At 39.0% G+C, this 27,703-nt stretch overlaps 1 long non-coding RNA gene across 27 annotated transcripts in view; it reads right to left on the reverse strand.

The window, feature by feature from the left end:
- The window catches only part of LOC147342470 (uncharacterized), a 294,857-nt gene extending 267,386 nt beyond the window's left edge, over window positions 1-27,471 (reverse strand). For 5 of the 27 annotated variants that reach the window (XR_015158148.1, XR_015158145.1, XR_015158140.1 and 2 more), the window contains exons 1-3: window positions 27,176-27,462; window positions 22,921-22,990; window positions 19,842-19,983 (exon numbers count right to left, since the gene is read on the reverse strand). This is a non-coding gene — a long non-coding RNA (uncharacterized LOC147342470). Of the gene's footprint in view, window positions 1-2,571; window positions 3,494-5,706; window positions 6,746-6,822; window positions 6,959-8,020; window positions 8,044-10,543; window positions 11,572-19,841; window positions 19,984-20,551; window positions 21,519-22,920; window positions 22,991-27,175 lie in introns of those variants that run through there. The other 22 variants (XR_015158129.1, XR_015158128.1, XR_015158130.1 and 19 more) reach the window with 16 other exon arrangements.
- Between the last annotated feature and the right edge of the window lie 232 nt (window positions 27,472-27,703).

Here is a 27,703-nt window from a genome sequence, read left to right on the forward strand (position 1 = left end):
CCTTCTGCTAAACAGAATATTTTCTAGGAGGAGAGTGCTTATCTATTGAATTATCTTAGTATGATGTCCCAAATTACAATTGCTTATAAGAAACAAACTTGGGATATGTGGATTTATGAGCCTGTCATTCTTAAAAAGTGGTTTATAAAGTAGTGACCATCTGAGGTATAGAATGGAGATGCTCCAAAACCTACCCAAGTATTTCACTAATAAAGAGGGACCAAGGATGTCCCCAAATGAGCCAGACTTTTTCCTGTTTAGACTGTGCCTCTTGATTAATTTCAAGGATGCAGACATCAGGAAAAATCTAACACTAGATGCAATCTGATTTGTGTGAATCTGATTTGATAATGTGATCTTGTGTTACCTCACCCATTTTTTCAACACCTTTATTCCACTCTATAGTCCAGGAGACAGATCTGCATAGACTGCATCTACATCTTTGAGCTGGTCAATGGATGACACTGACAGGGTTCAGGAGTATAGGCTGGGTAAAAGTTGGGATATTGATACATCTCCTGCTGCTGTTGTCTGCCTGCCTTGCTGTTGGTATGACAGAGACTGTGTGCCAAAGCAGTAGTTCCCAAACTTTTTGCAATCAGGGACCGATTTTGTGGGAGACAAACTGGGGGTAGGGGAGTGGTTTTGTGAGGATTCAAGTACATTACATTTATTTTGCACTTGATTTCTATATATATAATACAATGCCACCACTGATCTGACAGGAAGGAGTGGTCTGCAGCCTGTAGGTTGGGGACCCCTGTTCTAAGTATTACCTCTGTGAGCTGGCATTTCTTCTATGGTTTAGTTTTCATTACCCTTATTTTCTTCTCTTGGTCTTTAAGCCTATGTGTGGCAACAGTTTGGCAGGGTTCGTCTGTGACTGCTTCACAGTTTTTCATGGATATTTTATCCTATTGGAGAAGGCAATGTCACCCCACTCCAGTACTCTTGCTGGAAAGTCCCATGGACGGAGGAGCCTGGTAAGCTGCAGTCCATGGGGTCGCTAAGACTCAGACACGACTAAGCAACTTCACTTTCACTTTTCACTTTCATACATTGGAGAAGGAAATGGCAACCCACTCCAGTGTTCTTGCCTGGAGAATCCCAGGGATGGGGGAGCCTTGTGGGCTGCCATCTATGGGGTCGCACAGAGTCAGACACGACTGAAGCAACTTAGCAGTAGCAGTATACCTCAGCAAGTTATCCTACATCAAAATCTTCAAGTGTGATTTGTTTTCTATCAGGACCCCAACTTTTACTTTCATTAGTAAAGTTTAATAAACAAGATTTCTTCCTAGTGATATTATTTTAGTCTCTAACATACAGACTAAAATTTCCTTTAGAGAGAGCATTTTAGTTTGTACTTTAGGAACAATTTTTAAACTCTTTATTTTCAAATAACTACACCCAGCTAGGAGGTAATGTATTTGAACTATGAAGATCTTAAAAAATGAGAGTGAATCTGGGATTCGTGTAACTACAGACAACGGAGCTGGGGAAGCCTGGGAGATCTCTGGTTTCCTCAGAGAAAGTATGTTCCTTAATATTCTGCTTTTTATACTCTTAGTTAATAGCATCCTTGAATTGCTTCAATTTTTCTAAGTCACAGATTTATAGATTATTAGAACCAGAAGGGGCCTTAGAAATAATCCTGTTACTTCCTTCAGCTGGCATGCAAGGAAACTCTGACCAAGGCTGACCAGTGTGTTAGTCACTCAGTCGTGTCCGACTCTTTTGCGAGCCCATGGACCATAACCCGCCAGGCTCCTCTGTCCATGGAATTCTCCAGGCAAGAATACTGGAGAGGGTTAGCACAGTCAAGTCTGGTTCCGCTTCTCCTAACATATCACATGTATCAATGGCAGCAGAGTCACAAATTTTTGACAGCAAACTGCTCCATACACAAAATGATTTTACCTTTCTTACAGAGTGTTTGTCATGATTGTATAGGATAATAAATATAAAGGATGGAGAACTAGAGTTGACATATGGTAAGTAATCAATGTTTATTGTTGGCATGATAACACAGACAAAACCCTTGAAAAATAGTGCATGCCTGTTTGACATAAACTATTTGGCACCGAACTATGTTTATTAAAACATAAGGTTCTCGGAATGTCAAGATAAATCAAAGGGACTGGCTTTGCCCCCACAAATATTATAAGGTTTTAGTAGTGTTTGCATGTTTTAAAAATATGGAAGAATCCTAAATAACCTGGTATGGACTGCAAAAATAGCTAGGATCTCAGGAAGGAGGGATCACAAAGTATGAGAAGAAACCATGAGGATGCCTGATGTAAGCTGAATATTGAATAATGGTAAGAATTTGGGAAGATATAGAGGAGGAAAACACACTTAATGTAGGAGTAAGACCATGGACAAAGGAACAAATTTTCATTTGTCCATCCATTCATCTATTCACTCCAGATATTACAAACCTACAATATGACACACAAAATTCTAAGCAGGAAAATATGTCAGTGAACAAAATTCCCCCACTGTAGAACAATATTCTACTGGAAGAAATAGTTGATAAAGAAATGTACAAGTAAATAATCAGATGAGAATTACCATTATGCTGGGTGGGTTGTTTTATTGGATGGTCAGAGATGCTTTCACTGATACAGCTACATTTCAGCAGAAGCCAAAAGAAATGAGAGGGATTCAAAGCCTGTGGGTAAAGACAGTGGTCATGACAAAGGGTATAGGCCTGGAGAGCCAGTTCTGTGTTCTCATGGGTACTGTTTTAAGCAGTGTAAGTCCAGAATGGAACAACTCTAAACTTTCAATGGTTTTGATAGAGTATAATTCTCTTCATGTTAAAGTCCTTGTTCCTGTTCCTTTTTAAAATGCTTTTGAAAGTCACTCAGTCATGTCCAACTCTTTGCAAGACAATGGACTGTATAGTCCATGGAATTCTCTAGGCCAGAACACTGGAGTAGGTAGCCTTTCCTTCTCCAGGGGATCTTTCCAACCCAGGGATCAAACCCAGGTCTCCCGCATTGCAGGCAGATTCTTTACCGTCTGAGCCACCAGGGAAGCCCAAAATACCTTTAGTGATTTCTGTTTTATTCTTTAATCCTAACACAGTATTTGAAAGCACAGCTGCAGATCCACAAAGATGAAAATATGAGATCAGGTATTTGACCAGTTAATCCTGCTTGGTAATTAAGACATCAGCATTGGTAGAATATGGATACAGATGGTCATCTTCATGGTAGGGCAAAAGAGTGGTAAAAGCGTCAGTTGCTCAGTCACGTCCAACTCTTTGTGACCCCATGGATTGCAGCCACACAAGCTTCTCTATCCATGGGATTCTCCAGGCAAGAATATTGAGTGGTTAGCCATTCTCTTCTCCAAGGGATCTTTCCAACCCAGGGGTTGAACCCAGGTCTCCTGCATTGTGGGCAGATTCTTTACAGTCTGAGCCACCAGGGAAGCCCAAAAGAGTGTTAAATGGTTATTACTCAAATAATCAGCCTATGATGGTCTAGAATAAAATGCATAATAAAGGCAAGGCTTTGTCACAGGTAGTATTGAGTCATCCAATCTATTATGAAGCCAAAATAAATATAAGAATTAGGGCAGAGTTGGTGGCCAAATTGCTAATTCTGATATCATTGGGATCTTAAAGAAAATAAAAATCTGAGTTTAATTCTCTTCTCAGAAGGCATGGTGAAAGAATCAGATCTTTTATGACAAGGCTAAGAATAATGCTTATCTCATAGCCACAGGGATCATATATTTGAAAAACTCAGCTGAACATTACCACTGGATTTTATGTCATTGTACTATAATTTAAGTTACATTAACATCACCACAAATCCCATTTAACAGTTAGAGCTATAAGAGACAAAAATTTTGAAAATAGAAAAAAACAGCAAATTTGAATATCAGGAATGAAATCCCGTGAGCCTAGCTCCTCACCAGCACAAGCAACCATCCTATTCTGTGTAATAAGGCTGGTCCTGAAGCAGATTTAAGGATCTCCTGAAGCAGGTATCCAACTAAAGAACAGCAGTTCTGTTCATTCCCCATGATCACCACCCTCACTTCCTCCAGATAACTCTACTATTAGTAGAGTTATCTACTAGTCTTAAATAGGGGAAATAATTCAAAGTCTGACTAGGAACAGAGAGATTAAATGTGGAAAATAAATTACAAGAGTACATTCATTTCTATCAGAATAATTGGGAGAGTACATGCTGTGATATATTCTCATTCTGCTAAACAAGGAAGAGAGCATAACATCAGACTGGGAAATAATTACAAATATGAGTGAATTTAGTAAGATTATGGATCCTGGATCCATTGTGTTAGCTCAACTAACTAGGGATGCACCTAATATTTTTTTGGAAGTTGACCAAAACCTCTACTGAGAAGTAGCCTGAAATAAACTTGAGACATCAGAAATTTCTATGAAAAACTTAAAGAACTTGAAATTTTAAGTAGACATGACTGATTTAATAAAACACAAGATCCAACTATTTTATCTATGTAAACCAAACTTAAAAGATACCTAAAGTGTATGTGTGTGTATATAAGCATGATATATATATCAAGCTTATAAGCATGATATATATGTGTGTGTGTGTATATATACACACACACACATATATATCATGCTTATAAGCAGTCAAAAAAAGGTGAGAAGTGGCTCTGCTCATATTAGACATATCACTACTGGACAAACAATATTACCAAAACGAAAAATTTCAACTCACAGAGATAAAAGGATCAGTCCAGCAAGAGAATATGTGTTTACTTATTTAACAAAACTTCAATATTCAAATGAAAAGCTAGAAATTAGATAAATAGAAACAGAACTGCCATACGATCCAGCAATACCACTGCTAGGCATACACCGTGAGGAAACCAGAATTGAAAGAGACAAATATGCCCCAATGTTCACTGCAGCACTATTTACAATAGCTAGGACATGGAAGCAATCCATTGGCAGATAAACGGATAAGAAAGTTATGGTACATATACACAATGGAATATTATTCAGCTATAAAAAGGAACACATTTGAGTCAGTTCTAATGAGATGGATGAACCTGGAGCCTATTATACAGAGTGAAATAAGTCACTCTGAATTACTTAATAGAAAGAGAAAGACAAATACTGTATATTAATGCATATATATATGGAATTTAGAAAGATGTTACCAATGATTCTACATGCATGGCAACAAACGAGACACATATGTAAAGTACAGACTTTTGGGAGAGGAGCTAAGATGGCGGAGGAATTGGACGGGGAGAACACTTTCTCCCTCACAAATACGTCAAAAGAACATTTAAATGCCGAGTAAATTCCACAAAACAACTTCTGAATGATGGCAGAGGACATTAGGCACTGCCGGGGTCCAGCCCCGGCTGATCCAGGGTATTCGAAGGAGAGACGACGTAGGCGAAGATCAGGAAACAATTGCTTAATTAAACTTTAATTAAGGATATAAAGAGTAATAGAATAAGGATAGCTCAGTGAGGAAATTCAGTGGAGAAAAGAGGCTGAAATAAGGATAGCTCAGTGAGGAAATTCAGTGGAGAAAAGAGGCTGAAATAAGGATAGCTCAGTGAGGAAATTCAGTGGAGAAAAGAGGCTGAAATAAGGATAGCTCAGTGAGGAAATTCAGTGGAGAAAAGAGGATGAATAATTCAGCCAGAAGGTAAGAGAAAGAACGACATGGTGAGACCAAGTTTTGGTGAACAAGGCCCCGCACTTTATTTTCCAAAGTAGTTTTTATACCTTAAGTTATGCATAGAGGATAATGGGGGAAGGGGTAGAGTCATGCAGTAAGCCAGGCTTTCTTCCTGCAAACTTATCATATGCAAAAGTTTAGGTGATTTGCATCATCTTCTGGCCCGGAGGCCTTTTTCTCTAAAGGTGATTATTCTAAAGTCAGGCGCCAGCCTCCAAAAAGCATTAGATAAAGTTGCATTCCTACAGAGCAAAGGTGTGGTGGGCTATAACAAGAAAAAGAATTAACTCAAGGGTCCCAGGTTACAAACATTAAAGCTACTACTTACACCAATTATATTAATCAATACACTGCCAGGGACACAGCAGATAAGGGATATGGAAACTTAGCAGCAAACATTGGCCCAACGAGTGAAAATCCCTTCACCAATACAATTTCTAATCAATCTTTTAACTGCTCAAAGGAATCTGTATTTAGACAGTTTAGAACATCTCCTGCCTCTCACAGTTGGGAGGCTCTGAACAATCACGTGTGGCCGGAAAAACCTATTCAGGCAGGCTAGAGGATTTCCAAAGGAGTTTGTAGGTTAAACACTGTCACACCCAGGAATTATTAACTGGAGCTGTAAGCTAACTCTTTTTTTTTCAGAGAGAGGTAGTGGGGGACAGCCCCCCGTAAAGTCAGAGGTGTAGGTGAAAGCACAAAGCAGAAAGTAGGCAGACTCTGGTTTTGGGGCTAGATGCTCAAGAATTTCCAGGGGGACTCCTGAAGCTCGATCCCGCCTTTGCATATGCCGAGCCTCCTTCCTCATGACCTTTGTCATGGGCAGAGTTCCTCACGCTGGCTCCTGGCAGTGATAGAATTCCAGTTGAGCTATTCCAGATCCTGAAAGATGATGCTGTGGAAAGTGCTGCACTCAATATGCAATATGCACTCAATATGCAATATGCCAGCTCCCGGCATCTCCCCCTTTTTTATTTCTTAAAACGGCCAGATGCAGCTCAGTCACGAGCTTTTGAATGTTCTGCCGAAGAATCCTGACAATACAAGGAAGAATGATTATGAGAAGCAAAATTAGAATTAAAGATATTAGACAGAATGTTTTTTCCAGAAATAAAAGTTAGAGAAGGTGTGAAATAAGTCATTAGCTGCTCCAGCGGCGGTAAAATCCAGTCGAGAGTGTTCCAGGGTCTGTATTTGATTATGAAGTTTCCCTAAGTCCAGGCCAATGTCAGAGCTGTTCCAAACACCTGAAATATGATTTGTAATTTTTTTCCCATTTATAATCTGTCTCGTTTACCTTTAAAGATGTCACACATCTCCACCGGTAATCAGCGTGGCAAGACAGAGCCATTTTCACTTTTAAAGCCTGTAACTCAGTCCCAATATGCATTATTGGTTCTTCCAAGGCATCTACTCTCATCTCCAGTTTTCTATCTATAACTTCCTGTGTTGTTAAGAAAAATTTTTAGACATGGTACCAACATATTGGGCAGTATGCACTTGTTGAGTCAATGATATTGCTGCCACAGTAACAGAAGCAATTGCTGCTATTAAAGCTGATATTCCTAAAATAAGTAGGCCCACAAATTGTCACGATCGCATTAAATCCTGAAGTTGTTGTAATACAGCAAGACTATAGTTATATTAATAAGTGGTTACATCATAAGATAAGGTGGACATTGTAACACTACAAAGGAGCAAACATTATATTGAGGGTTTAAACAAGATGAGAGCATGCATTGTTCACAAGTCACTACATTGGGTCCACCAGTGAAAAGTCACATGTACATTAAGTTTTCCAGAATCATTGGTAAAGAGAAAAACATAAGGAGAGGATAGACAAGCCAAAACAGAATAAGTAGAATTATTTTTTGGTTGGAGTTCGCGCTTCAGCAGCCCCAACGGAATCTTGATGTTTATCTTGCCTCCCCTTCTGGCGGGCTCCTCTTTTGTGATCGAAGCAATGGGGGAACTGGATGTCTGGGGGACTGCAACATGGCGAATCAGTCTGTCCCAGATGTAAATTGGAGAATCTGCATCCCGTGGAAAAATACAAGCACATCCTCGACCGCTAGTTAATAATGGGTCAGGACCCTTCCTTTGTCCTGAGAGGAGGTCCTTCCATTTGACTAATGGTTTTGCATTTAATTGCTCCAGGCACCAATGATGAAACATTGCAGTAGTTCCAGCCAGACCATTATTTAGAATATTTATTATGAAAAGAGCATTTTGCAAGATTTGATGGGGACAGCTATGCTTAAATTCCCCTTCTTTTTAATTTTTGAATTTGGATTTTTAATGTTTGATGCGCTTTTTCAACAATGGCCTGTCCCTGGGGGTTATAAGGGATGACAGTATTATGTTTAATTTGAAACTTTATACAAAATTCCTGAAAAGACTTAGAAGTGTAAGCAGGAGCATTGTCAGTTTTCAGGGCTTTTAGCAGGCTCAAATATGAAAAACAAGTAAAGAGATGTTGTATTACATCTTTAATTGCTTCCCCTGTACGAGCAATTGCAATAATAACATGAGAAAAGGTGTCTACAGTTAAAGAACAAAGGACAGTTTTCCAAATGAAGAAACATGAGTTACATCCATTTGCCAGAGTACGTTAGGTTTGAGACCGCGAGGATTAACTCCCATAGGTAGACTATTATAAACAGTGGGGCAATATAAGCAAGAACGCACAATTTCTCGAGCAGTCTCTCTGGGAATTTGGAATTGATATCTTAAAGCAGTAGCGTATTGATGAAGTGAATGAGAGGCTCTGGCCTCCTCAATCACAGTAGCCACTGTATTTCTGGTTAACAAGTTAGCCAAATCATTAAAGGCATTTTAAGGGCCGGGCAATCTGGAATGAGCCCGAATGTGTCCAATGAAAAATATTTTATTTCTTTTCCAAACTTGTTGCTGTAATTTAGTTAACAAATAAAATATGGTAGTTTTATTTTCAGACAAAAACCGCAATTTCAATGTGTGGAAACAACCTGACAATATACTGAGAATCAGAATAAAGGTTAAATTCCTCATCTGCAAACATAGCAAAAGCCTTTATGACTTGTTATTTCAGCGCTTTGAGCTGAAGTTTCCTGTGTTTCTAAAACCTTTTGGTGATTTTTAGTAACTATGGAGGCTTTACCGTTTGCTGACCCATCAGTAAAAACTATCTGAGCATTTGGAATAGGAGATTGTTTACATCTGACGGGAAAAATAACTGGATGTCTGGATATAAAATTCAGCAAAACATGCGAGGGTAAATGATGTAAAATTTTGACCAAAATAGTTTCCTATAACAATCTGCCAATTTTCATCAAACATTAGAAGAGCACCAAGTTGTTCCTTATTATATGGGATTACAATTTCTGATGGCTCTTTACCAAATAATCCAATGTTCTGCTTTTTTCTTTTAATATCAAAGTAGCTGTCAATCCTGGATAAGAAGCCGCTACTTTTTTAGTTTGAGTGGGAAGATGGACCCACTCTAAGGGGCCGTTTTGCTATAAAACCAAATTTTTGTCTGGTTACCCCAATTACACCTATGGGGGTTTTATGGCAAAGGAATTGTCAAGCAGTTGTCAATTTAATTTTTTAAATTTTTAAAATTTACATTTTAACAACATAAATTTAGAGATATGTTAATTTAGGTCTAATGTTTAGTTTAGGTCTCTGTATAAATTTAAATAATAAATGTTTAACCTCCTTATCTCATTTTAGTATACAGATATACCTAAATGTAAAATGTATTTATATATGGCAACAAGTATAAACTTACTGACATAATCAATATACTTGAATTAATCTTTATAATTAATACATTAATTAATATATATTACAGCAATACAACACGTACACAGCTAATACCAACCAACACAAACCAATGTACTGTAATAATACATGTCAATCATACATAACATAATTATACAGTATATAGAACATATATCATCACAGCACATCAATCCATACCAATTAATATCAGCCACACACACATTACATTACTGCAATATATATTTAATTGTACAGTACATATATAATATGCATACATAGTATACACATTAATTTATATACAAATTGATTAAGTATAGGTCTATAAATAGAATTAGATATACCTTTATTATATTTTATTTATACCCATACCTAATTAGGCAAACTGTAATTAGGCAAATATATTATGTATTTATAACAATATATAAAGTATTGTTAATTGTACTGCCTGTTGATAACTAAGAAATTGAGAAAACCCTTCTCTGAGTATCTCTTACTTGAGACAGCACATCCCTCCCCCATAGGGTAAAGGGGAGCGTAGGAACTACATAGGGTTGGAAAGTTCCACAGGTATCCTCAAACTGCCAATCTAACATTTTTGAACTTTTAACTACTGTGGGGGCTTGAGGGCAAATAAAACAAAATTTGACCCCTGAAATCTATCAGGGCAACTTGCCAATCATCACTATTTTGTAAAAGACTTGCAGTTGATCCTTACTGAGTGAAAAGTAACCCATTGTCTTCAAAAGGAGAGAGAAGAAATCCAGCTCGACCCACCAGAACACCGACACAAGCTTCCCTAACCTAGAAACCTTGACAAGCCACCTGTACAAACCCACACAGAGTGAGGAAACACCAAAATAAAGAGAACTCCACAAACTGCCAGAATACAGAAAGGACACCCAAAACTCAGCATTTTAAACAAGATGAATTTTATATCCTGCAACTTTACTATAGTCATTGATTATTTCTAGTAATTTTCTGGTGGAATCTTTAGGGTTTTCTATGTAGAGGATCATGTCATCTGCAAATAGTGAGAGTTTTACTTCTTCTTTTCCAATTTGGATTCCTTTTATTTCTTTTTCTGCTCTGATTGCTGTGGCCAAAACTTCCAAACTATGTTGAATAATAATGGTGAAAGTGGGCACCCTTGTCTTGTTCCTGACTTTAGAGGAAATGCTTTCAATTTTTCACCATTGAGGATAATGTTTGCTGTGGGTTTGTCATATATAGCTTTTATTATGTTGAGGTATGTTCCTTCTATTCCTGCTTTCTGGAGAGTTTTTATCATAAATGGATGTTGAATTTTGTCAAAGGCTTTCTCTGCATCTATTGAGATAATCATATGGTTTTTATTTTTCAATTTGTTAATGTGGTGTATTACATTGATTGTTTTGCGGATATTGAAGAATCCTTGCATCCCTGGGATAAAGCCCACTTGATCATGGTGTATGATCTTTTTAATGTGTTGTTGGGTTCTGATTGCTAGAATTTTGTTAAGGATTTTTGCATCTATGTTCATCAGTGATATTGGCCTGTAGTTTTCTTTTTTTGTGGCATCTTTGTCAGGTTTTGCTATTAGGGTGATGGTGGCCTCATAGAATGAGTTTGGAAGTTTACCTTCCTCTGCAATTTTTTGGAAGAGTTTGAGTAGGATAGGTGTTAGCTCTTCTCTAAATTTTTGGTAGAATTCAGCTGTGAAGCCGTCTGGACCGGGGCTTTTGTTTGCTGGAAGATTTTTGATTACAGTTTCAATTTCCGTGCTTGTGATGGGTCTGTTAAGATTTTCTATTTCTTCCTGGTCGAGTTTTGGAAAGTTGTACTTTTCTAAGAATTTGTCCATTTCTTCCACGTTGTCCATTTTATTGGCATATAATTGTTGATAGTAGTCTCTTATGATCCTTCGTATTTCTGTGTTGTCTGTTGTGATCTCTCCATTTTCATTTCTAATTTTGTTGATTTGATTTTTCTCCCTTTGTTTCTTGATGAGTCTGGCTAATGGTTTGTCAATTTTATTTATCCTTTCAAAGAACAAGCTTTTGGCTTTGTTGATTTTTGCTATGGTCTCTTTTGTTTCTTTTGCATTTATTTCTGCTCACTGGTGAAAGAAATCAAAGAGGACACTAATAGATGGAGAAATATACCATGTTCATGGATTGGAAGAATCAATATAGTGAAAATGAGTATACTACCCAAAGCAATTTATAGATTCAACGCAATCCCTATCAAGCTACCAACAGTATTCTTCACAGAGCTAGAATAAATAATTTCACAATTTGTATGGAAATACAAAAAACCTCGAATAGCCAAAGCGATCTTGAGAAAGAAGAATGGAACTGGACGAATCAACCTACCTGACTTCAGGCTCTACTACAAAGCCACAATTATCAAGACAGTATGGTACTGGCACAAAGACAGAAATATTGATCAATGGAATAAAATAGAAAGCCCAGAGATAAACCCACACACATATGGACACCTTATCTTTGACAAAGGAGGCAAGAATATACAATGGATTAAAGACAATCTCTTTAACAAGTGGTGCTGGGAAATCTGCTCAACCACTTGTAAAAGAATGAAACTAGACCACTTTCTAACACCATACACAAAAATAAACTCAAAATGGATTAAAGATCTCAACGTAAGACCAGAAACTATAAAACTCCTAGAGGAGAACATAGGCAAAACACTCTCCGACATACATCACAGCAGGATCCTCTATGACCCACCTCCCAGAATATTGGAAATAAAAGCAAAAATAAACAAATGGGACCTAATTAACCTTAAAAGCTTCTGCACATCAAAGGAAACTATTAGCAAGGTGAAAAGACAGCCTTCAGAATGGGAGAAAATAATAGCAAATGAAGCAACCGACAAACAACTAATCTCAAAAATATACAAGCAACTCCTACAGCTCAACTCCAGAAAAATAAACGACCCAAACAAAAAATGGGCCAAAGAACTAAATAGACATTTCTCCAAAGAAGACATACAGATGGCTAACAAACACATGAAAAGATGCTCAACATCACTCATTATCAGAGAAATGCAAATCAAAACCACTATGAGGAACCATTTCACACCAGTCAGAATGGCTGCGATCCAAATGTCTACAAATAATAAATGCTGGAGAGGGTGTGGAGAAAAGGGAACCCTCTTACACTGTTGGTGGGAATGCAAACTAGTACAGCCACTATGGAGAACAGTGTGGAGATTCCTTAAAAAACTGGAAATAGAACTGCCTTATGATCCAGCAATCCCACTGCTGGGCATACACACTGAGGAAACCAGAAGGGAAAGAGACACGTGTACCCCAATGTTCACCGCAGCACTGTTTATAATAGCCAGGACATGGAAGCAACCTAGATGTCCATCTGCAGATGAATGGATAAGAAAGCTGTGGTACATATACACAATGGAGTATTACTCAGCCATTAAAAAGAATACATTTGAATCAGTTCTAATGAGGTGGATGAAACTGGAGCCTATTATACAGAATGAAGTAAGCCAGAAGGAAAAACACCAATACAGTATACTAACGCATATATATGGAATTTAGAAAGATGGTAACAATAACCCTGTATACGAGACAGCAAAAGAGACACTGATGTATAGAACAGTCTTTTGGACTCTGTGGGAGAGGGAGAGGGAGAGGGTGGGATGATTTGGGAGAATGGCATTGAAATATGTATAATATCATATAAGAAACGAGTCGCCAGTCCAGGTTCGATGCACGATACTGGATGCTTGGGGCTAGTGCACTGGGACGACCCAGAGGGATGGTATGGGGAGGGAGGAGGGAGGAGGGTTCTGGATGGGGAACACATGTATACCTGTGGTGGATTCATTTCGATATATGGCAAAACCAATACAATATTGTAAAGTTAAATAAAATAAAATTAAAAAAAAAAAAAGAACAGACTTTTGGACTCAGTGGGAGAAGGAGAGGGTGGGATGATTTGAGAGAATATCACTGAGACTTGTACATTACCATATGTAAAACAGACGACCAGTGTAAGTTCAGTGCATGAAGCAGGGTACCCAAAGTGGGTGCTCTGGGACAACCCAGAGAGATGGTATGGGGAGGGATGTGGGAGGGGGTGTTCAGAATAGGGGGACACATATGCACTCATGGCTGATTCATGTCAATGTATGGCAAAAATCATCACAATATTGTAAAGTAATTATTCTCCAATTAAAAAATGTTTTTAAATGAAAAAATAAAACTAGAACTAAAAAAAGAAATAAGCACAATTATATTTGGAGATTTAAATATAACACTCAGTAATTAATTAAATAGAAAATCAGTAAGGGCATAGAAAATTTGAATAATATAATCAACCAAATTTATCTGATATTTACAGAATATTCCAAAAAAATAGAAAGACATGCATTTTTTCCAACTTCACAGAAAACACTTAATAAAATAAACCACATCCTATTCTGTCACAAAATACTTATAATAAGTGTTAAACAGCTTAAGTCACATAAATAAGTTCTTTTACCACAACGGAATCAAGTTAAAAGTAGAAAAATATCTGGGAAAGACCACATACTTGGAAATTAGATATTCTTCTAGTATACCATGGGTCAAATAAATTGCAAGGAAAATTAGAAAATATTTAGAAATGAAAATAAAAACCATGTAAAAATTTCAGGATGCACCTAAGGCAGTACTACAAGGCAAATATATAGCATTAACTGGGAATCAGGAGAGGCTGAAGACTAAAAAAGAAGCATTATTTGCATTTTAAAAGTGTGTAACTAAGACCCATTTGTTTGGAAAGGCAATTTATTTTCAGTCCATGTTTCTGAATTACTAGCAATGTGTATCAAATGGCTGTTTCATGAGAAAGTGCAGATTTAGCATGATTTTTTTCTAAATCAGAAAAATAGAATAATAAAGCAGAGAAAAAGTTAATTGACACATATGTCTAATTAAGGCAATCCTTATTCCAATTGATGCAGCTGATGGTAAATGTGTTAGACTAGGAGTTAGTGCTCCCAGTATTCATGCTCCCTGACTGACAACATCTCTAGGCAAGTGACACTCCCTCTTTGAAACTTAGTTTCTTCACCTATACAGTGAATGAGCTACATTTAGGCAGGGAGGAGCAACCCACGCCCGAGGCCAGGGGTGGTGGCCGGGAGGACCAAGGAGCTGTGGCTGCATGGGCGCAGGAGGGCCTAGAGGAGCTATCCCACGTTGAAGGTCAGGAAGGGCGGCAGTGAGGAGATACCCCTCGTTCAAGGTAAGGAGCAATGGCTGCGCTTTGCTGGAGCAGCCATGAAGAGATACCCCATGCACAAGGTAAGAGAAACACAAGTAAGAGGGTAGGTATTGCAAGAAGGCATCAGAGGGCAGACACACTGAAACCATACTCACAGAAAACTAGTCAATCTAATCACACTAGGACCACAGCCTTGTCTAACTCAATGAAACAGCCATGCCCATGGGGCAACCCAAGATGGGCGGGTCATGCTGGAGAGATCTGACAGAATGTGGTCCACTGGAGAAGGGAATGGCAGACGACTTCAGTATTCTTGCCTTGAGAACCCCATGAACAGGATGAAAAGGCAAAATGATACGATACTGAAAGAGGAACTCCCCAGGTCAGTAGGTGCCAAATATGCTACTGGAGATCAGTGGAGAAATAACTCCAGAAAGAATGAAGGGATGGAGCCAAAGCAAAAAGAATACCCAGTTGTGGATGTGACTGGTAATAGAAGCAAGGTCCGATGCTGTAAAGAGCTATATTGCATAGGAACCTGGAATGTCAGGCCCATGAATCAAGGCAAGTTGGAAGTGGTCAAACAAGATATGGCAAGAGTGAATGTTGACATTCTAGGAATCAGCGAACTAAAATGGACTGGAATGGGTGAATTCAACTCAGATGACCATTATATCTACTACTGTGGGCAGGAATCCCTCAGAAGAAATGGAGTAGCCATCATGGTCAACAAAAGAGTCTGAAATGCAGTACTTAGATGCAATCTCAAAAATGACAGAATGATCTCTGTTCATTTCCAAGGCAAACCATTCAATATCACAGTAATCCAAGTCTATGCCCCAACCAGTAATGCTGAAGAAGCTGAAGTTGAACGGTTCTATGAAGACCTACAAGACCTTTTAGAACTAACACCCAAAAAAGATGTCATTTTCATTATAGGGGACTGGAATGCAAAAGTAGGAAGTCAAGAAACACCTGGAGTAACAGGCAAATTTGGCCTTGGAATATGCATTGAAGCAGGGCAAAGACTAATAGAGTTTTGCCAAGAAAATGCACTGGTCATAACAAACACCCTCTTCCAACAACACAAGAGAAGACTCTATACATGGACATCACCAGATGGTCAACACTGAAATCAGATTGATTATATTCTTTGCAACCAAAGATGGAGAAGCGCTATACAGTCAGCAAAAACAAGACCAGGAGCTGACTGTGGCTCAGACCATGAACTCCTTATTGCAAATTCAGACTTAAATTGAAGAAAGTAGGGGAAACCACTAGACCATTCAGGTATGACCTAAATCAAATCCCTTATGATTATACAATGGAAGTGAGAAATAGATTTAAGGGCCTAGATCTGATAGAGTGCCTGATGAACTATGGAATGAGGTTCGTGACATTGTACAGGAGACAGGGATCAAGACCATCCCCATAGAAAAGAAATGCAAAAAAGCAAAATGGCTGTTTGGGGAGGCCTTAGAAATAGCTGTGAAAAGAAGAGAAGCGAAAAGCAAAGGAGAAAAGGAAAGATATAAACATCTGAATGCAGAATCCCAAAGAATATCAAGAAGAGATAAGAAAGCCTTCTTCAGCAATCAATGCAAAGAAATAGAGGAAAACAACAGAATGGGAAAGACTAGAGATCTCTTCAAGAACATCACAGATACCAAAGGAACATTTCATGCAAAGATGAGCTCGATAAAGGACAGAAATGGTATGTACCTGACAGAAGCAAAAGATATTAAGAAGAGATGGCAAGAATACACAGAAGAACTGTACGAAAAAGATCTTCACGATCCAGATAAACACGATGGTGTGATCACTGACCTAGAGCCAGACATCCTGGAATGTGAAGTCAAGTGGGCCTTAGAAAGCATGACTAGGAACAAAGTTAGTGGAGGTAATGGAATTCCAGTTGAGCTCTTTCAAATCCTGAAAGATGATGCTGTGAAAGTGCTGCACTCAATATGGCAGAAAATTTGGAAAACTCAGCAGCAGCCACAGGACTGGAAAAGGTCAGTTTTCATTTCAATCCCAAAGAAAGGCAATGCCAAAGAATGCTCAAACTACTGCACAATTGCACTCATCTCACACGCTAGCAAAGTAATGCTCAAAATTCTTCAAGCCAGGCTTCAGCAGTATGTGAACCATGAACTTCCTGATGTTCAAGTTAGTTTTAGAAAAGGCAGAGGAACCAGAGATCAAATTCCCAACATCTGCTGGATCATGGAAAAGCAAGAGAGTTCCAGAAAAACATCTATTTTTGCTTTATTGACTATGCCAAAGCCTTTGACTATGTGGATCACAATAAACTGTGGGAAATTCTGAAAGAGATGGGAATACCAGACCACCTGACCTGCTTCTTGAGAAATCTGTATGCAGGTCAGGAAGAAACAGTTAGAACTGGACATGGAACAAAAGACTGGTTCCAAATAGGAAAAGGAGTGCGTCAAGGCTGTATATTGTCACCCTGTTTATTTAACTTATATACAGAGTACATGATGAGAAACGCTGGACTGGAAGAAACACAAGCTGGAATCAAGATTGCCGGGAGAAATATCAATAACCTCAGATATGCAGATGACACCACCCTTATGGCAGAAAGTGAAGAGGAACTCAAAAGCCTCTTGATGAAAGTGAAAGTGGAGAGTGAAAAAGTTGGCTTAAAGCTCAACATTCAGAAAACGAAGATCATGGCATCCGGTCCCACCACTTCATGGGAAATAGATGAGGAAACAGTGGAAACAGTGTCAGATTTATTTTTCTGGGCTCCAAAATCACTGCAGATGGTGACTGCAGCCATGAAATTAAAAGACGCTTACTCCTTGGAAGGAAAGTTATGACCAACCTAGATAGCATATTCAAAAGCAGAGACATTACTTTGCCAACAAAGGTTCGTCTAGTCAAGGCTATGTGCCGGGAGCTGGCATATTGCATATTGAGTGCATATTGCGTGCATATTGCATATTGAGTGCATATTGCATATTGAGTGCATATTGCATATTGAGTGCAGCACTTTCCACAGCATCATCTTTCAGGATCTGGAGTAGCTCAACTGGAATTCTATCACTGCCAGGAGCCAGCGTGAGGAACTCCGCCCATGACAAAGGTCATGAGGAAGGAGGCTCGGCATATTCAAAGGCGGGATCAAGCTTCAGGAGTCCCCCTGGAAATTCTCAAGCATATACCCCCAAAACCAGAGTCTGCCTACTTTCTGCTTTGTGCTTTCACCTACACCTCTGACTTTACGGGGGGCTGTTCCCCACTACCTCTCTGAAGAAAGAGTTAGCTTACAGTTCCAGTTAATAATTCCTGGGTGTGACAGTGTTTAACCTACAAACTCCTTTGGAAATCCTCTAGCCTATCTGAATAGGTTTTTCCGGCCACATGTGATTGTTCAGAGCCTCCCAACTGTGAGAGGCAGGAGATGTTCTAAACTGTCTAAAACACAGATTCTTTTGAGTAGTTAAAAGATTGATTAGAAATTGTATTGGTGAAGGGATTTTCACTTGTTGGGCCAATGTTTGCTGCTAAGTCTCCATATCCCTTACCTGCTGTGTCCCTGGCAGTGTATTGATTAATATAATTGGTGTAAGTAGTAGCTTTAATGTTTGTAACCTGGGACCCTGAGTTAATTCTTTTTCTTGTTATAGCCCACCACACCTTTGCTCTGTAGGAATGCAACTTTATCTAATGCTTTTGGAGGGTGGCTCCTGACCAATCACCTTTAGAGAAAAATAAGTTTTCTGAAGAAAAGGTCTTAAAATATTAACAGGCCTCCGGGCCAGAAGATGATGCAAATCACCTAAGCTTTTGCATATGATAAGTTTGCAGGAAGAAAGCCTGGTTTGCTGCAAGACTCTACCCCTTCCCCCATTATCCTCTATGCATAACTTAAGGTATAAAAACTACTTTGAAAAATAAAGTGCGGGCCTTGTTCACCGAAACTTGGTCTCACCATGTCGTTCTTTCTCTTACCTTCTGGCTGAATTATTCATCCTCTTTTCTCCACTGAATTTCCTCACTGAGCTATCCTTATTTCAGCCTCTTTTCTCCACTGAATTTCTTCACTGAGCTATCCTCATTTTATTACTCTTTATATCCTTAATTAACGTTTAATTAAGCAATTGTTTCCTGATCTTCGCCTACGCCGTCTCTCCTTCGAATACCCTGGATCAGCCGGGGCTGGTCCCCGGCAGCTATGGTTTTTCCAGTGGTCACGTATGGATGTGAGAGTTGGACTGTGAAGAAGGCTGAACGCCGAAGAATTGATTCTTTTGAACTGCAGTGTTGGAAAAGACTCTTGAGAGTCCCTTGGACTGCAAGGAGATCCAACCAGTCCATTCTGAAGGAGATCGGCCCTGGGATTTCTTTGAAAGGAATGATGCTAAAGCTGAAACTCTCATGCAAAGAGTTGACTCATTGGAAAAGACTCTGATGCTGGGAGGGATTGGAGGCAGGAGGAGAAGGGAACGGCAGAGGATGAGATGGCTGGATGGCATCACTGACTCGATGGACGTGAGTCTGGGTGAACTCTGGGAGTTGGTGATGGACAGGGAGGCCTGGCGTGCTGCGATTCATGGGGTCGCAAAGAGTCAGACATGACTGAGAGACTGATCTGATCTGATCTGAATCCTATCTTGATAAATGTATACTTTTATTTGACAAAAATCATTAAGCTCCTGATAACACATATTTTGTGAAGTGCTGTAGGAAACACAAAGATTTTTGTGGCTCCTTTTCTCAAATTGCTTATAATTTATTACCTAAAACACCTTATAAAAGTAATAGAAATATCAATTCACCTGTGATACAGCCTAAACATGAGCATAAACCAAATCCTATGAGGATCAAGAAGAAAGAGCTAACACTTTCTTAGCAAAGGTCACAGAATAATGGATATCTGTATTTGCGTATCATTGATTGGGTGACCTCTTTATCTAGCATAGCTTTTCTTCACATTCTCCAGATCAACAAATTCACCCTCAATATTTAGAAGTCCACAAGATTTATGGCAAGAAAATAAGATGTGTCACATTATCACCTGCTCTAAGGTCAGGTATTGTACAGGATCCTTATCTATTAGGCAGAACAGCCAGCTGGTTAGAAAAAAAAAAAAAAAAAGAAAACTACTTACCATCTCTGCAAAGTCTGACATGAGGCACAACTGCTTCTTTTTTTAAAAAAGTACCACAGTAATGAGAAGGTTTTGTATGAAGTGACCTCTTCATGTTGTTTGATGCAGTAGAGCCAGAATGATGTTTCTAGAAATCTGTTCTCTGGGTCAAATAATAGCAGAGCACAATTAGTCTAGAAAAAATTAATCCACCTTATGTGAAAATTTCAAAGCTTGCAATAGTGACATACATAGTAACTATTGGGAAAAGGGCAAAGGAGGTTTACATAAATCCCTGGAAAAGTGCATGTTTAATTTGAAAATCCTGGCATAATTTTCTCTTTGCTCTAGGACTTGATTTACACATTTTTCTTTTCTTACCATCCCTAGGCAATGACTGCCATGGAATAATTCCCTCTGATAATAAATGCGCACGTGAACAAAACTGCAGGAAACCAAGCAAATCTCCTAGTTCCATTGTTTTCTTTCCTTTCCCTCAGCCCATTAAGACAAAATGAATATTGGCTATATTTAGGAGTTAAAAACATTGAAAATAATGTTTACACTGAGTCTTAACCCCTAACTGAAAATTAAAATAAAATGTGCAATTTCTTTAATTCTTACTATACTATAAAACAATATGAAGCACAATTTCAATCCCCAGGAAAATGAAATGGAGTATGTATAGCCTTTATTTTCTCTATGTGACTCCAATATTAGCCTTTAAGAAAAGCTGCTGAAAATAACCCATCATTTTAAAGTAATTTAAAGACACCCCAAACTGAAAATTCAGTATGCCCCTTAGCTCTCCATGATCCATTTCAAATTTTCTAAGTCTATTTTAAAAACTACCAGAGAATCCAAAGGCCATTTCCTAAATAGCCCCACCAGACTTACAGAAAATAAATACAGTGTGTGCTGTGAACTCAAGAAGATAGCTCATGATAAGGGGACTTCGAGGCAAACTTTGGCTCTTGAAGCTCAGAAATCTAGAAATTGTACAGCAGCTTTTTGAGAAGCTAGTGATATACAGATATAGACACTTATGGGATTTTAAGGTTTGTTAAAATACTGTGTATGTAACATTTATTAGTGACATCTCAAATCAAGATGTTAATGTCAATGTTTCTCAAAGTGTGAAATAAAAACTATTGCTAGCAGACATATAAGTGGCCTTGTTACAAGTCCACCATTTATAATTCACCCTAAAATTTAGGAACATTAGCCGACATTACATGCATAAGGAAGCCAGCACTCAGAATAATAGCCAGCCGTCCACAAGACAACCAAAGTCAGGATTCTAATTCAAGGCTTTCTCCCTTATGTGACTTTCTCCCCTATGTGATCAACAAAAATCAAAATGTTTCTCTTTTGCTTTTTAAAATTATTTATTTATTTTGGCCGTCCTGGGTCATCACTGCTGCACACCAGCTTTCTCTAGTTGTGGCAAACGAGGGCTATCCTCCAGCTGTGTTGCTCAGGCTTCTCCTTGCAGTGACTTCTCTTACTGTGGAAAACAGGCTCTAGGCACAGGCTTGGAATCTTCCCAGACCAGCAATCAAATCCATATCCCCTGCACTGGCAGGTGAATTCTTAACCCCTGGACCACCAGAGATGTCTGTCCTTTGCTTTTAATTCACTAAAATATCAAATGTGCTGCTATCAGCTTTCACTGTAATCTCTCATGGCCATTGGATCCTGGAGTCGAAAGAAAACTTTACGTTACCTATTTCTCACAGCCCCAATGCTTCAACGATAAATTTTCATTATTCAATAATACAATTTCCTACCTCTACATGTGGCTCCTATTTCTAGATACTTTTCAAAAACAGCTCATTTTATATGGAATTGATATGCTCTCCCACTATTTCCACTGGCTGTTAGATTCTGTCCACCGGTTGTTAGATTCTGCTGAGAGGTGTATCATATATAGTTCTGTAAAACCACTTCTATTTAAGCTGACCTTATCTAACTTCAGAGTATTGAATCTCCAGCATTATTACTAACACATGACCCTTAACTAATTGTATTGAATTAATCCATGAGTGTCAACTGCTAAGCAATAATTCATACAATGATTTTATTCACAAAACAAGAATCTTATGAGGTTTAATCATTCTGATGTCTTTGGGAATTCTGGAGGCATTTCATTGGTAGGACAAAAAGTTTGTTCAGATTTTTCCATAAGGTGCTATGAAAAATTCAAACATTTTGGCCAACCCAATATTTGAGAATCTACTCCAACCATTCTGGGGGCTTCCCAGGTGGTGCTAGTGATAAAGAATGTGCCCACCAATGCAGGAGACATAAGAGACGTCGGTTCAATCCCTGGATCAGGAAGATTCCCTGGAGAAGGAAATGGCGACCCACTCCAGTATTCCTGCATGGAGAATCTTATGGACAGTGGAGCCTGGTGGGCTACAGTCCATGGGGTTGCAAAGAGTCAGACACAATTGAAGTGACTTAGCACAAACTCCAACCATTCCAAACAAGTCTAAATTATGTAAGCTTTTCCACTGATCATGTCGTGTGTCTGAAGCACATGTCAAAATTGCTCAGGTTGAGCACTATCTACTATAGAGGCCCAATTACAGTATCACTGGGAAGTAGAAAATGAGGATCCCAGAGATTGAATTTGGGTCATCTGAAATCCCACCTTACGTACAAATGTGCAGTAATAACTGCAGTTTTGGTTCTTGTAATCTTTTCAGATGAAGTTGTCTTTGGAACTAAGATTTTTTTTTTTTTTTTTTTAATTTCCTAAACCACTGTGTCCAAGAATTCAGGGTATTTTGTCAATGTCTATATTTATGTCAACATTTGATATTTTAGGACATGCTCAGATGGAGACTGTGCTCTAAAATCAAGAGAGTACATTTACCCAGGAGCCAATATTGAGATTCTGGTTTCGGACAGGAACTCACATGGAGTGATTTGGTTTATTTGGATTCTTACCACTGTCCCTCCATGAATTCTCTCCCCATCCATGAAATAATAAGAGAAACTAAAGAGCAAAGTGGACAGAAATAATACCCAGTAATCTAAAATGACATTATAAAATAATCATTATAAAAATGAACTCTAACATGTTATCAAGTACCTTTCATGGGATAGGTGTTATGTTTACTTCATTTCACTCCCTGAATGACTTATTGGTGAGGCATCATTCCCTTTTAAAAAAAAAAATTACAATGTTGTGTTGGTTTCTGCTGTACAACAATGTAAATCAGCCATAGTTGTACATATGTCCCCTCCCTGTCTAGCCTCCCACCCCTCTCCCTACCCAACCTGTCCAGGTCATCACAGAGCACTGGGTTGGGTTCCCTGTGTTATACAGAACTTCTCACCAGCTATCCATTTTACACTGATACTACATATGTTTATGCTACTTGCTCCATTCATCCCTCTCCCCCTCAGCCTCATTCCCTTTTAAAGATTGTAAAAATGAAGTTTATTCACCCAGAAAGGAAAAACAAAGCATCTGAACCCAAGTGAAAATGATATGACCATTCACATACTATGATGTGTTGTGTAAGAATGAAAAAGAGATTACTAAATTTCCACTGAACAATAAAAACGTTTCATTTTTGCCTGCAGCTTCTACAATTAGTTCTCCTGTGCTGTTGCCTATACGGCACCAGAACTTTTAAGCAATCAGAATCTATTGGTACCTTATAAATAAGTGAATGATGATGTAGTCTCATTCAGAATTAAATTTTGAGCTAACATTTGAGACAATTTCCTAGATATTCTCTAAAAGAAGCATTTCTGGATAAAGAAAACTCTGGAAATAGTGGAAATAGAAATCAGGAAACTGCCGCCTTAAAATAAATGACCACCACAACATTAACACCCAAGTTGGAGTATTTTAGTCTTCGAAAAAAATCTCTTCAGCAAGACTCTCTCCCCTGCACATAAGTTGGCATCGCTGTAAATAGCATGATGAGAAAGCTAAATATGGTTTGCTTTGTAGAGAAACAGCAGTGCTTCGTGACTGTCACAGCAAAGCACTGACATGGCTCAAAATAAAATACCTGTGCTCAAGTCCTGGCTCCATCATTTCTAATGTGAGGCTTTAGACACCTGGCATAATCTAGACATCTGTGTCTTCATCTGTGAAATGGGGATGATGTTACAACTGATAGGCTGTAAACTCTGTGAGGCTCAAAGGAGACTGTGTTGTACACTTTGTTTCCAAACTTGGTTGCAAAGGGGAATCACTCTGAGAGCTCTGAAAATTATTTATGCCTGCATCCACCACCAGGCACCAAGGCTTAAGAGGTCTAGTGTGTGATCTGGGATTTAGAGCGTGAATGAAATCTCCAGGTGATTCTAATAAGCACATAAGTGTGGTAGCTGCTGTTCTACTACCATACAAATACGAGCTGTGACTCAGCATATAATGTTCTATCATTATTGGTAACACCAGATATGCAACCTTGGGCACACTGATTAACCTGACGGAAAGCAGTTTTTTTGAAGGGAAAAATTTTAAAAGGTTATATTAACTAATGGAGAAGGCAATGGCACCCCACTCCAGTACTCTTGCCTGGAAAATCCCACGGACAGAGGAGCCTAGTAGGCTGCAGACCATGGGGTTGTGAAGAGTCGGACACGACTGAGTGACTTCACTTTCACTTTTCCCTTTCATGCATTGGAGGAGGAAATGGCAACCCACTCCAGTGTTCTTGCCTGGAGAATCCCAGGGACAGGGGAGCCTGGTGAGCTGCTGTCTATGGGGTCGCACAGAGTCAGACACGACTGAAGTGACTTAGCAGCAGCATATTAACTAAGTTAATGTGAAATGTCCAGCAAAAAGCCTGGGTATAAGCACATAGAAAAAAAAAATGTTATTTTCCTTCCTTTTCCCTTAAATTATCTTGCAATTCTGTCTTTACCACTATGAATACTGACTCTTGAGAGTCCCTTGGACTGCAAGGAGATCAAACCAATCAATCCTCAAGGAAATCAACCCTGAAGGAAGGACTGATGCTGAAGCTGAAGCTCCAATACTTTAAATGTATTTGGTCACCTGATGCAAAGAGCAGACTCATCGGAAAAGACCTGATGCTGGGAAAGATTGAAGACAGGAGGAGAAGGGGATGACAGAAGATGAGATGGTTGGATGGCATCACTGACTCAACTGACATGAGTTTGAGCAAGCTCTGGAAGATGGTGAAGAACGAGGAAGCCTGGCACGCTGCAGTCCATGGGTTGCAGAGTCAGACATGACTAAGCCACTGAACAAAGGACCGATAGCGAGTATGATGCTCTGGCTCTACAAGAAGTGTAACATTAACAAACTGTCACACAACTCATTCTTGCTATACTGAAAGAATTACCCCTACCTGCTCTAAAATCTCCTGCTTCTCACATTTGCTTACTGAATCACTTTTTTTTTTTAAACAGCTCAAAATTTCCTTCTTGCCAGAAGCCTTCTTTATCTCCTGTTATCCCACTTTTAAGAGTAAATCACTTCTTCCTATTAAACTATAAATCATTTTCTGCCCCTCCTCGACATTAAGTTCTACTTTTACTGCACTTGTATATGCCTTTAATCTCTAAGATTTGAGAGGAAGATTGTTGAGCAATTTACTCTTTCTTTGATCTCCACCAGTACAGAAAGATGGCTAGATCTATTTTATTTATTCTAACTTATTACATGCTCCAACCTAATTTTAAGTTCAGTTTCAAACAGCAAGTTTCCAATTTTGTCAACCACACTGAAGACAGAGTTTGAGTACATCCAATACTCACTGACATTTGCTTTTGTCCAAACAAAATTTGGAGAAGGAAATGGCAACCTACTCCAGTATTCTTGCCTGGAAAATCCATGGACAGAGAAGCCTGGCTGGCTACAGTCCATGGGGTCGCAAAGAGTCAACCTCGACTGAGCACCAGCAAAATGTATAAGCTTAATTCTTTCAAAGTCCTAGAACTATAAGCTTATCACATTTCTGAGGTGTGACAAAGCACTGGGCACTAGGCACAGCTTCACATGTTACAAAAGCATCTGCTATTATCATTAAAGGTATAAATCTCATTCCCTCAACGTGATGCTTCTGTAGTCTGGGTTTTATTTACTTGCTGGAAATAATACCATAGAAGCACTTCTTGACTTCTTTTTCCAACAGTATTCCACCTGGTGATTTTGGGAATAGCCAAAAAAAAAAAAAAAAGTGCTAAACCTGTTAGTCATTTACTCATCTAGGTATCTTCATTAACAGCCCTAAATCCCAGTTCTAAAATCTTAATGAGAAACCCACGTACTTCTAACAGTTAATTTGCTTAGACTTGATGAGAAAATTTTAGATGTTGTATACCTTAGTTCTACAGTGACACAAACTAGCATTTTAAAATAATGAAACCTCTGCTTTTATGTTAAGCACAATTAGACCCTTGCTAATTTTATACCTTGAGAATCCCACTATCAGGAACTTGGATTTTCTTCCTTTGTTAACTAAACCTGAAAGAGTTCTGTGTTTTGGGGTCACTGTGATAGAATAATGGCCCTCCAAAAATATGTGTATATGTGTGCTCAATAGCTCAGTCATGTGGGACTCTGCAACCCCATGGACTGTAGCCCGCCAGGCTCCTCTGTCCATGGAATTTTCCAGGCAGAAATACTGGAGTGGGTCACCATTTCCTACTTTAGGGGTCTTCCTGACCCAGAGATTAAACCCAAGGTCATTTGCATCTTCTGCACTGGCAGGCAGATTCTTTACCACTGTGCCACCTGGGAAGTCCCCCTCCAAAAATAGTCAGTACTTTAATCCCTGGGATCTGTGAATATGTTACTTTAAATTATAGATGGCATTTCAGATGTGATTAATAAAGTAATTATTCTGAATCAGCCAGGTGGGCCCAATTAATTCACAGGGATCCTTAAAGTGTGAGGATTACTTCTGGCTGGGGTAAGAGAGATGAAATGACAGAAGAGGAAGCAGAGATTTCGAATGTGAGACATTCTATCTCCCTCTGCTGGCTCTGAAGATAGAGGGAGCGTTAACAGAGAGCCAAGGAACACAGGTGACCTTCATCAGTGAAGAAGGCTCCTGAGCAGACAGCCAGCAGGAATACAGGCCCTCTGCCCTACAAACACATGAACTCAATTCTGCCAACAAAACAAGGGAATGGATTGTCCACTAAGGATCTCCAGAAAGGACCGCAGTCTCCTTACCATTTTGATTTTAGCCCATGAGACCCTAGTCAGACTTCTGCTCTATAGGCTTGTAAAATAACAACTGTTTTAAGCTACTGTTTGTAGTAATTTGTCATGTTAGAATGAGAATGTTAATACAGACATTTTGTTGAGACTCAAGAAAGAAAAAAAAAATGTTTAAAGATGACATTACCGAACCAAATCTGTTTGCCCAACACGACAGACAAATGCTGATGCCAATACACTTGCAAGACTCGCTGTGGAGGAATAGCTTATTCACAAGGCAGCCCAGCGATGACACCAGAGATCAAGCCTCACTCACCTTCTCAAGGGGAGGGGGTTGGGGTATTTATGGGCTAAGCAGGCAGGTCTTTGGCATGGGGAAATGTGATTGGAGGTAAGGGGGAAAGGGCGTTTAACAATGTTCTGTGCAGGCACAAATGGAGGTCCTTAGAAGGCTAGGAGGGTGGAGCTTTCCAGAGCGCCCCTGTCAAAAGACGATTTATAAAGACACCTATGCTGGCCTAGCTATAGGGAGAGTGGGCCTAAGTAGCCCCAGCTGGTTATTGGATAGGAATGGGCAAGTCTCTGTAAAACAACTGGTTTAGGTGAAGCTGAGAGTGAATGCAATTAAACAGATGGAAAACAAAACAAAATAACTAAAATAAAGAGAACTTAAACAGTGACAGCAGTTTAAGAACCATGCATTGCACTGCATGTA

This window comes from Bos grunniens, chromosome 29 (assembly GCF_055505025.1).
Source record: "Bos grunniens cultivar Pamir isolate PY7600 chromosome 29, Bosgru_T2T1.0, whole genome shotgun sequence".
NCBI classification, from domain to species: domain Eukaryota; kingdom Metazoa; phylum Chordata; class Mammalia; order Artiodactyla; family Bovidae; genus Bos; species Bos grunniens.